Source organism: Pinus tabuliformis, chromosome 5_2 (genome assembly GCF_031772625.1).
Source record: "Pinus tabuliformis cultivar Carrire ecotype Pingquan chromosome 5_2, CPIR1, whole genome shotgun sequence".
NCBI lineage: Eukaryota > Viridiplantae > Streptophyta > Pinopsida > Pinales > Pinaceae > Pinus > Pinus tabuliformis.
The window spans coordinates 890,427,297-890,439,275 of record NC_142306.1 but is presented as its reverse complement, the minus strand read 5'-3'; the positions used below and the strand labels follow the sequence as shown (position 1 = coordinate 890,439,275).

Below are 11,979 nucleotides of genomic sequence, written 5' to 3'. Positions count from 1 at the left end.
CAATGAAAATCCTAGCTACTAAGGAAAGAGAAATGAAATCCTTCCAACATAGAGAAGAGAGCACACACTAGATGCACTGTCCTAAGTCAAAATCAACAAGCAGTCTAAATGCAAATGCACATGCATGTATTTGTTTTCTGCTTTCTTAATGTGTGAATGAAAAAAAGAATGCTAAGTACAAATCTGAATTATCTTTCAAAGCGACAGTACTAACGATTTTCTTTTCAAAAAATGAAAAGGAGACAAGACGACACTTTGTGATTTTGAATTGAAAACTGCTTTCGACACTTGAAATACTATTAATTCAGATCAAATACAAGAGTAACAGTGTAATCGACTATCAAAAAGAGGAGGATTCTTTTCTTTGACTGAAAACGACACTTATGACACTTTCAAATCAAAAGACGACAGTTCAATTAAGCTACTATTTTGTAAATGAGAACTGTGAATGGCGAAAAATACACAAAAAACATTCACAAATATTTGTACAATGGAGGCTAGATGATGCAAAGAAAGGGGGTTTCAAGAGTGGTCTACTGGTCATAGACAACAAAACTCCTAAATAAAGCTGAAGAGAGTGAAGAAAAAAACAAAATCTGAGGCAGAAACAGTCTTATCTGATCATCGCACCTATAACACAGGGAAACAGGGATGCATCTCACCTACTACACACGGGAGGTGCGATGCATCCAGATTGCCAAGAAGAGAAGGTGCGATGGTCCAGGGACGAGACTTTAACTTGGTTTTTGGTCACAGTTTGCAGCTTAGTTCAGGGATTTAGGCCGAGCTAATGATAGTCAGTAAATACAAAGTATAGGGGCTGATCTAATGAGGTTACTTGAGCTACCTCTAGGGCACTTAGGATGTTTGCAAGTCAATTGTTCAGTTCATAAACAAACCTGGAGATTGACTGAAGCAGCGTTGATCTACTTTGCACTTGCATAGCAAATGCAGTTCGAAGGCTAGTTGGCTTAACTTCAGGCTCCGTCTATGGCTTATGAATCAAACAAATAGAGACAAACAATCAAACTAATCGCTCCCCAACGGAGTCGCCATTTTGTTACCGGGAAATCTAGTGTCTATTCAGAACTGTTAGTCCCACTAAGACGGGTAGCTATCTTAGAAACAAACAAACTAAAGTCACTTGTGTTTTCCTTTACAAGAGAGAGATGAGAAAGAAGCAGAGAGTACCAACCTCAGTCTTTCGCTTGGCTCCTTGCTTGTTTCCTTTCCCCTTTCACAGAATCTCATCACTGCTTCCTTACTTGTCCCACTTCAAAGAGCACCTGTAGAGTCACAGCAGCATAATACCATCAAAGCGTATAGATCTATCACTGTAAACAATATAGAATCAGATATATATTGACCATACAAATGTTGAGCTAATTTATGTTCCTAAACTAACACAATTATTTACTATCAATCCGGGTTGTTTATTCTTTGAGGAAAATTCACTATTTGTGAAGATCTAATATAACCAACCTTGAAATATAAATGATTTAAAAGCTAAAGAAAATATATCTAATAACTCTAATTCAATCAGCTCAAAAGAGAAAACATTGAAAGGGTTCTTGAACTCAAGAAGTCCACTTTCACCTCAGTTATTACTTAATGAATTAGAGATTATAACCAAAAACTCAAGATGCATAAATCATACATGAAAGAGGCTCTTAACTTAAGAGACACTTAAATTTTTCCATCATAACTCATTCATCTTAAGATATAAATCTAAATGGAAACAAACTATTTGCATGTAAACAAAAGAGACTAGTTCTGATTCACCATTTCATAGAGGCAATGCCCAACTTGAACACTTGTTTTCCAACTCAATTAGATGATGAATAAACCATTAACAATTGAAATCAATCACTATGAATAACCATAAGGCAATCTGAAATAAGACTTTGAAAAACTAAAGCTACCATCAACCAGATTTGCAATGAAATAAAACTAGTTTAACTTGGAAGTGTACTTAGCTTGGAGTGGGGGCCCTCCACCCTTGCCTTGCACACTTTTGAAGATGATATCAGAAGCTTTATATCAGTCACACATCCATGTATTGAGCAGAAAAAATGATAGTAACACAAGTCTTCAAATTAAGTCTTCAAACCAAAAATATTACAGCATAAGAGTATCATAAGTCAATGTGTTGAGCCATCAAAGTGTGGCTCTTAAATAAGGAGTTCATGAAACCAACTGATCTATATTTACTCTAACAATCTTATCTACTCTAAGCCACCTATCCAAGTCGAATCCACTCCTCTCATCCCAAGAAATATGACTAATATCATGGGATCTCAAAACTGCCCTACTTAGATGGGATTTATGGATGACTAGTCATGATTGACTAGCTCCAAATAGGCATAATAAAGCTCGTTCTGTTGGAACCAAGCATAGGTGGCTTGGTCCTAGTTCCCAATATTTTCATTCATGTATCCCATTCGTGCTGAAGTGGCCTGCATCCATATCAACCATGAAGTGATTACGGGAATTTCTGAAATTGCCAAAATTGCACTTAAAATCAAACTTTTATAAAAACTTTAGAAATTGACAAATTAAAGCTAAATACCTGATTAGACATCAAATACTCATTAAAATGGAATGGATGGAGTGAAAATAAGGGATAAATGGATGGTTAGGTAAGTTTCTCAAAGCGAAATAAGATCAAAACTGAGGCCCAACATCTCTCCCATGCTTATGATCAAGCATGTCCCCATGCTTGCTTGCTTCTCTTGGACCTTCTGCCCTCTGAAGTGGATGTTGTACCTGTAGCTGGTTCCCTGTTCAAACAATCAAATTCTGATTCCTGTTGTGCCTTTAACATTGCTGCTTTAACCTTTTGCTTTTCATATTTAGCTTGCCACATGTTTTTGTCCTTTAACCATTGGAATGCCTGTTTGGAAAGCAATTCATTTCTCCTTTTCAACCTGCTTATTTCTTCTTGTAACTTTTCATTTGTTTTCATTAGCTTTGCATTGTCCTTTTTCTGTGCCTTATTCTCTGATTTTAATTGCTTTTCCACAATTTTGCTTATTTCTATCTGATCTGTTAAGTCTTGGATTTTGGCCAAATTAATTTCCTTTTCAAAATCCTGGGTGGTTTTCATTAATGATTCTCCTGCATCATTATCATATATGGAATCCCTTTCAAGGGGTTCTTGTGCTATATCCTGTTCTTCTGGTTTTCTAGGAGAATAAGCTTCTACTTCTTTTTCAAGATCAATAGAATTTCTATTCCTCTGCACAAACTCTGTTTCAATTCCCTGTTTAAGGCAAACAACACCTGAATATCTTCTATCAATACACTGTTCTCTGTTTGTTTTTGAAAATTAAATACACATGCAGCAATAACCATGTTTTCTTGACTCAAATTAACATGCGTTACTGTGTATTTAAACAAACAAAAAAAACTTGAAAAATTTTGCTCTCGGCCTCTCAACAGATCTTCAAAACATTCTCTGCCTATTCACACAAAAAAAATGACTGTGTAATGCAACAAATTGCTCTCGGCCTTTCAACAAATTCTCAAAAAATGACTGTATAATGTGGCAAATCGCTCTCGGCCTCAACAAATACTCCAGAACATTCTCGGCCTATCCATTTCATCATTTTTTCACAAAAATATGACTGCGTTTTATATAGCAAATACTGCACATGGATTCAATTGACAGAGTTACAAGCCTAGAGGACTAATCACATTCGCTCGGCCTCATCATACTCACTGCTTATAACAAATGTCAAACAAAAATTTTTAAAACGCATACTATAAAACTTTCGGCTTCAAGGCACAACAATGCAAATTTCAATATTCAACTCAGTTCTGCAGTCAACATCAGGCATTCCTACGCATTTCAATCCTCTGTATATGGCACAAATACATTAAAATTTCGATACACAGGGTGCATTAAGGCATGAATGCATTTGACTGGTTTTGAATATGCACAATCTACAGCATTCCTCTGTTCTTTTATTTAACAATCCACCCTTCTCGGCATATACCAATGCGTTCTTGGTTTGGCAGTCCATACACATATAACAATGCTTCAACAATCTGATTTAATGCGTTCTACAACACATATGACAGAGACTTAGCGCGCAGCAAAATGAAGGTTAAATGCAACAATGGTTGTAACAAGCAGCGCTCATATATAACAACCCTTAACAATCTGTTTCAATGCGTTCAACACCCATATGACAAACACTCCATGATTTATGCGTTCCTCTGTTGGCAGCCAATGACAATTGCGCACAGCAAAAAGGAATATGAAACAATAGTAAACAAGCAGTGCGTACATAAATAGCCTTTAACGCTTCCTGCTTCTCCTACTCAAACTAACTCTCCGGGTTTACGGCTTCATATTCCATATTTAACTCAAAATGACTATCGTGTTATGCATGCAATGTTTAAAACTTAAATGCTGGGCGATTGACCACTGTTTCCACACCATAATTTACGCATAAAAATCCGTTTAGTCTATCCATACGTGCTGCAACTTGGAGTTATCCCGGTTTTAGTGTTACCTGACTGTCACTGGCCGCGTGGGATGCAAACAAACACTTCAAATCCCTCCTTCTTCGGTCAGTCGAACTGGTGGCAAAGCAACAAAATCTGTGAGTTAATGGCGAAAACTCATACCTATCTACAGTCGTCGAGCGAAATAAACTCGAGTCTTACCTTGTTTGCTTGCAAAACTCGGCTTCCTCTACTCATACGACTCAGATTTTGCCTTTAAAATCTCCCTCAACACACTCCTTTCTCTTTTTACTATGTTTCGGCTTCAAACTCGATTTTCTGAGTTATAGCAATGAGGAATTGTGGTTTGAACAGCGCAGGGGAGGTTGGTTTATGACCGTTTCTCTGCTGTACCCTGCGTTTCATTGATTGGTGCTGTTATGCGTGGTTACATGGCCGTCCTCATTGACTCAGTCGCCCGACTGAGTCATGAGGATGGCCGTATTTGTTGTTTCCTACGCATATCTTCCGCCGCTACACCAGCCAATAGCCATACGCTGCCATAACACCGTGTCAAAATCCGTACCTGTGTGTTGGCCTGCGTGGCGCTTATGGTCTATCGTTTTATTCATTGCTGCAACGTTTGATTATGGCCACCGTCGTGCCCTTCATTGCAATGATATTTGATTATTATCATTTCCTTACCTGGCCGCAGCACTGCTGTTGATTATTGTCATATGGCTTGTGCATAACTGTGCCGAAAACTATTCCTTTCATTCCATACGATTTACGCCCAAAGCTTATGGTTTAACTTTATAACCTTTGCACTCGTAAATGTTATACCATAGTTTGGTGCTTTTGAAATATATATGCCATACCATGTTTAAATATATATGCCATAACTTGAAATATATATGCGTTTGAAATATATATGCCATACCATATTTTCTCTCACCATCGTATTTGAATGCTTACGGCCTCCACATGTATCATTCCATTGCCCTTTATAACTATGTTATATGCGCTTTTTGATTTGTGTATATAAGCATTTCCATATGGCTAAAGTATTTTTGGAAAATAACTTTAGCGTTCATATATAAACTTTATAAGCATTTCCATAAACTTATGTTTAATGCTTTTTTACTTATATAACACATACTTACGGCCTCCACTAACTTATGCTTAATGCTCTTCTTTTTTCCTTTTGACTTATATAGCGCATACCTTTTATAACATAGCTTTATAATTTTAAAATGACCATTGGGGTCATGTTTAAAATTATAATCATTCTAATGCTCTGAGTTCATGTGCAGGTGAAAAGAGTTGTCCCAGTTTGATCCTTTTGCGTTTAAGGAAAATACCTAGGGTTATAAGAAGATGTATAGGAAATGTATGTGAATGAGATGGAATATGAATAGGGATGTTGGGGTATATATTGGGAATGAATATTAATGAATATTTGCAGATACTAACTTCAATTAGATCAAAACTAGAAGTTTCTAAAAAAAATTTGAATTTCAAGCACAAAATGGCTATGAATATACTCCCTTGAATGTTGTTTGTACAGGTGGAATGTTGAATGCTGTTTGTACAGGTGGAATGCTGAATGTTGTTTGTACAGGTGGAATGCTGAATGCTGTTTGTATAGGTGGAATGGAATCCAAAATGTTGTGGATAGATGAAAAGTAGACTTTTATTACTGCTCCTTGTTCACTATGCTCCATTTCTTGAATTGTTCAGGTCCCTTTGAATAATGTTTTCCTTTCAGGTCCCTCTGCAATGCTTCTGGTATATTGTGTCGGTTCTGTTCTGGTTCTGCTGCAACTAAGTTTGCTTCAGGTCCCACTGCAATACTATTTCATCTCAGGTCCCTCTGCAATGCTTCTGGAATGATTTGATCTGCTGCAACTAATGTTTGCTTCAGGTCCCTTCTGTAATGATGTTTCAACTCAGGTCCCTTCAGGTTCTGCTGCAACAAATTTGCTTCAGGTCCAAAGTGGTCAACATAATACCTTAGCTGTGGCAGCTAAAAGCTTGCTACAAGACTCTCCCTTGTTGAATGTTTGACTTGTCCTCAAGTCAATTGTGGAAAGGTCCTGCATTGAAATTATGTGAGAATAGTAAAACAAGAATATTGAATTCATAGAGTCCAGGTTTCCCTGGTTTTCCCCTGTGAATTCAAGTTTGCATGGTGCCAGTTGCCTGGTTTTCACCTGCAAACCAATTATTTTTTATGTTTTGTTTTTTTTTTCATATATCTTTTTCTCTTTTTTTTTATGTTTTTTTTTTTTATTATTATTATTATATATATTTTTATTTTTTCATATATTTTTTTATTTTTCCGAACTGGAAGATGGCAGAGCCATAATTTCCAGTCCTGATTCTTCTACCAGTTGTTTCATGAATGTCTCTTTACTAATAGGCTGATGATAAACTTTCAGCCTATGTCCATTTACAACAAATGAGGTGGGGTCCTGGTCAATGGTCTTTATCTTCACTGCTCCATTATCAAAGATCTCCTCGATTTCATATGGCCCTAGCCAGTGTGTTGTAAACTTTGCTTTGAAATCCTTGAACTTGGAGTCAAATAATAAGGCCCAGTCTCCCTTCTGAAATGTCTTTGTTTTAATGTATCTATCATGCCATTTCATTCTCTGTTGCTGTACTAATGCTGTCTGTTCAATTGCTTGTTGACGATGTTCATCCAATTGGTTAAGTTCCATGATCCTTTGTTGTTGTGCTTCAGTCAGGTCCATGCCCAATTCTGCTGCTAGTCTATAGGTTTGTATCTGAAATTCAATAGGCAATAAGGCTTCTTTCCCATAGACCAACTGGTATGGACTAAAACCAGTTGTGTTTTTCCATGTGATTCTGTAAGCCCATATTGCATCTTTTAACTTCTCAGACCAATCTTTCCTATTCAGCTGCACCGTCTTAGTCATGATATTTTCTAAGACCTTGTTTGTGGATTCTACCTGACCATTTGCTTGAGGGTGATATGGAGTAGACTTCCTATGCTTTATCTTATATTTCTCTGTCAGATCCCGCACTAGCTTTGAAGTAAACTGCGTTCCTTGATCTGTCACTATTTGTCTTGGTACTCCATATCTTACAAAAATTTCTTCAAAGAGGAAGGTAACCACTGTGTCCTCTGTCGCTCTGCTCACTGCTTTGGCTTCCACCCATTTGGTTACATAGTCCGTGCACACTAGGATGTACCTTTTTCCATTTGATGGTGGATTAATGGGTCCAACAAAATCAAGTGCCCACTGCTCAAATGGCTCAATGAGGACCTGCGGTTTGAGCGGCATTTCATCTGACATGATGGGTCTCCCTATTCTTTGGCAACTGTCACATTGCTTGACATATGCCTTAGAATCCTTGAAGACAGATGGCCAGTAATAGCCCAATTGCAGCACTTTATATGCTGTTCGTTTGTCTGCAAAATGACCACCACATGGTTCGTCATGACATGCCCTGAGAATATCTAGTATTTCATCTTCACGCACACACTTTCTAATCATTAGATCTGAACCAGTATAAAACAAATCACCATTCACCCAGCTATATCTAGAACTTTCTCTAACAATTTTCTTTCTTTGCTTGCTAGTGAATTGAGTTGGAAATTTTCCAGATGACAAATAATTAGCAATATCTGCAAACCAAGGTGTTTTAACTGCTATGGCAAACAGATGTTCATCAGGGAAGTTGTCTATAACTGGATTTGGGTCTTCAGGTGATTGTATGCGGGACAGAAAGTCAGCCACCTGGTTTTCTTTACCTGGCCGGTCTTGAATTGTAATGTTAAATTCTTGCAATAACAGGAGCCATCTTGTAATTCGTCCATTAGTGATGGGTTTGTTCATCAAGTATTTTATTGCTGAATGATCTGTGTGAATAAAAACTTGATATCCTGTGATGTAATGCCTGAATTTGTTTACTGCATGTATGACGGCTAACATTTCCTTTTCGGTGACTGTATAATTTGTTTCTGCAGGTGTCAAATTTTTACTGATAAAGTATATTGCATAGTTGAACAAATTTTCTTTCTGCCCCAAAGAGGCACCTATTGTTGTGTCTGATGCGTCAGTGGAAATATGAAATGGCAAAGACCAATTTGGCCCTCGAAGTATGGGTGCTACTGACAGCTTATCTTTTAAAATTTGAAAAGCATTCTGACAGCTATTCGTCCATTGGAATTCAACATCTTTTGCTAATAGTTTAAACAGGGGTTGTGCTATTTTGCTGAAGTTTTCTATGAATCGTCTGTAATAGCCCGCATAGCCCAAGAAACTTCTAACCTCCTTTTGAGTTGTAGGTGGCATTAAGTTAACTAGGACTTGAATTTTGGCTGGATCCACCTTAATTCCGGAGCCGGAAATATGGTGTCCCAGAACTATACCCTCTGTTAACATCATATAGCATTTTTCATTACTTAATGACAGATTTGTTTCGATACATCGCTTCAAGACTTTCTCAAGATTGTTCAGACAATCATCATATGTGTTTCCATACACTGTGAAGTCATCCATATAAACTTCTACACATTCATGGACTAGATCAACAAATATCGCAAGCACTGCTCTTTGAAAAGTTGCAGGTGCATTGCATAAACCAAATGGCAAAACATTATATGCATAGGTCCCCCATGGGCAAGTAAATGTAGTTTTGTCTTGGTCTTCTGTTGCTATTCTAATCTAGTTGTACCCACTAAACCCATCCAAGAAAGAGAAGTATTTCTTTCCAGCCAAAGAATCTAGCACCTGGTCAATGAATGGTAAAGGAAAATGATCTTTTAAGGTAGCTTTGTTTAATTCTCGATAATCTATACATACCCTCCATTTTCCATTTTTCTTTGGTACAACAACCAGTGGTGAAACCCATTGACTATCTGAAATAGGATAGATGAATCCAACATTTAACAGTTTTTGCAGTTCTTCTTTCACTATTTCTTTCATCATAGGATTCATTCTTCTTTGGGGTTGTCTAACAGGTTTAAGCTTATCATCTGTATAGATGTGGTGGATACATGTGGTAGGATGGATTCCTTGCATGTCAGTGTAATCCCAGGCAAATGCTTTTGAGTATTTATGTAGTAATGCAATTACCTCTTGTTCTTGTTTTGATTGCAGCTGGTTTCCAATATTTAAATGTTTTCCAGGATGTACCTCAATTGTTTTGATTATTGGGTTGCTAATTGTGTTTACAGGAAAGATGTCTCCCAAAGAATTCTGCAAAGTTCGAATAGTACATGTTTCCTGAAAACATTGATTCAAAAGTTCATTTGCAGCTTCATATTGAACTTTCCTAAGCTGCTCTGAAATACTTGGTTCTGAGATAAAAAGGTCCATCAGATCTTCATTCTCCTCTTCTTCTCTAAAATCAAAGAATTGATTGATACTTAAAACTGCTTTTGTTTGTTGCTTTTCCTGGGTTTCAAGTATTGATTCTAAAGAAGTGGTTTGTGCAGGTGAATAAAGAGTGACATGCTTCCTCTCATCTCCATGTGAAATTATCATACTTCCAGATCTGCATCCTATGAAGGCATCTACAGTGGCTAACCATGGTCTGCCTAATATCAGAGGATGTCCTCCCAAGTTTGTCTTTGGTTGCAAGATCAAGAAGTCAACAGGATATTCCCATGAATCCAAGGAAACTATGATATCTTCTAACATTCCTTCAGGAACAACCTTAGATCTATCTGCTAATTCCAAGACTGTTGAGGTCGATCTAATGTTGTTTAATTGCAAAGTTTTCATTGTTTCCATTGTCATTACGTTTATAGCTGCTCCCAAGTCTATTAATGTGTTAGGTACATAGAAATTGTTTATTGATATGGTAACCATTGGGATACCAGGATCAATATATTTTTCTATTATAGTTTGAGTAGACATGAGACTTGCTAATTTACCAATGACTTGGATTGTTGCAGGATCCTTTTTCTTTCTTTCTTTCCTAATGCACAGTTCCTTTATTGTCTTTGCATATATCGGTATTTATTTAATGGCTTTTAATAAAGGAATCTTAACATATGCATTTTTTAACTCATCTAAGATATCAAATTCAGGAAGGGTTATTTGATTTTGAATTTGTTGTTCTACCAACCTTTCAGGATAAGGTGGTGTTTGTGTAATATTTGCTCCTTTCTGATTTTGTACCTTAGTTTGTGCTGTTTCAGATGATTCCCCTTGTTCAGCTGGTTCTTCTATAATTGGAGGAGAATCCTTCTTAAGTACTTTTCCAGACCTTAAATGGACATCATCAAGAGGAAGAATTGAATATGCAGGATAATATGCTGTTTCCTCTACTGTATATGCAGATTTGTCCACTCTATTATTCGGATTAGCCACCGGTTGGGATGGTAATTGTGTTGGTCTGGGTTGATTTGAAGGTAACTGTAATTGTTGTGGTTGTGTTAACAATGGTGGTGGATTCTGCTGTTGGAATGGATATGCAGAATTCTGTTGCGGAAATGGCATGGATGAAGGATATGGTGGGTATGAAAATGGTTGTTGGTACTGTTGCTGGTAATGTTGTTGATATTGTTGAGACTGTTGTGGCTGTTGGTTTCCATAACCATACCCTCTCCAACCTTGTGCAGGTTGTTGTTGATATTGTTGTGGAGGCCAAGCTTGCCATGGCATTGGAGGGGTCCAAGGATTATAAGATGGATAAGCATAATTTTGCTGAGGGATTTGTTGCTGATTTGGTTGAGGCATTCTAGGTGGCCATGGTCTTCTTGGTGCAACATAATAGAAACCTTCTGCTCCTTGCATTTCTTCCATTGAATTAGTTTGCAAGTCTTTTAATGTTACACAATTTTCTGTGGAGTGATTGCCTGTACAAAGACCACACACTTGAATGCTATCTAAAGGACAGTCTCTCAAAGGATGTTTCTTTTTACATTTTGAACAAAATATTGCTAAGGCTTGTTCTTGTTCTTCTTTCTTTTTGTTTGCCTTTAGCACATCTACTTGTGTCCCTAATGTACTCAAAAGATCTGTTTTGAAATTTTCCAGTAGACTTCCTATTTCAGCCCTTGTTATCCCTCCTGCAGCTGACTTTGCTGCTTTAGAACTTACTTCCCTTCTTCCTGTTTTTGATCTTCCTCTAGAATACTTCTGACATAACTCGACAATTTCATCAAATGGAAGATTTGAAATATCTCCTTTACCCATTACATTTAAAATGTCAAGGTATTCATCTCTTACACCTTTGAGGAAGATTGTACGAACAGTTTCTTGATTTAGGGAATGTTGTTTAGACTTCTGCAGATTATATGCAAACCGTTCTAAATATTCTTCTAGATTTTCATCTTCTTGTTGTGTCATTCTAAACACATCTTCCTTTGAATCTCTAGATCTACAATAAGGCTGATATTTCTTAAGGAAGACAGTTCGCATATCATCCCAGGAGGCTATTGTTTGTTCTCCTAAACCCATAAACCATTTTAAGGCTGCTGCTTTTAATGTTGCAGGAAAAAGACGGAGCTTATGGACATCATCAGTATAGCCATATGTTCTACAT

At 37.1% G+C, this 11,979-nt stretch overlaps 1 pseudogene; it reads left to right on the top strand.

Moving 5' to 3' along the window:
* Positions 1 to 10,924: 10,924 nt before the first annotated feature.
* LOC149162161 (cullin-3A pseudogene) overlaps positions 10,925 to 11,979 on the top strand; it is a 152,614-nt pseudogene continuing 151,559 nt past the window's right edge.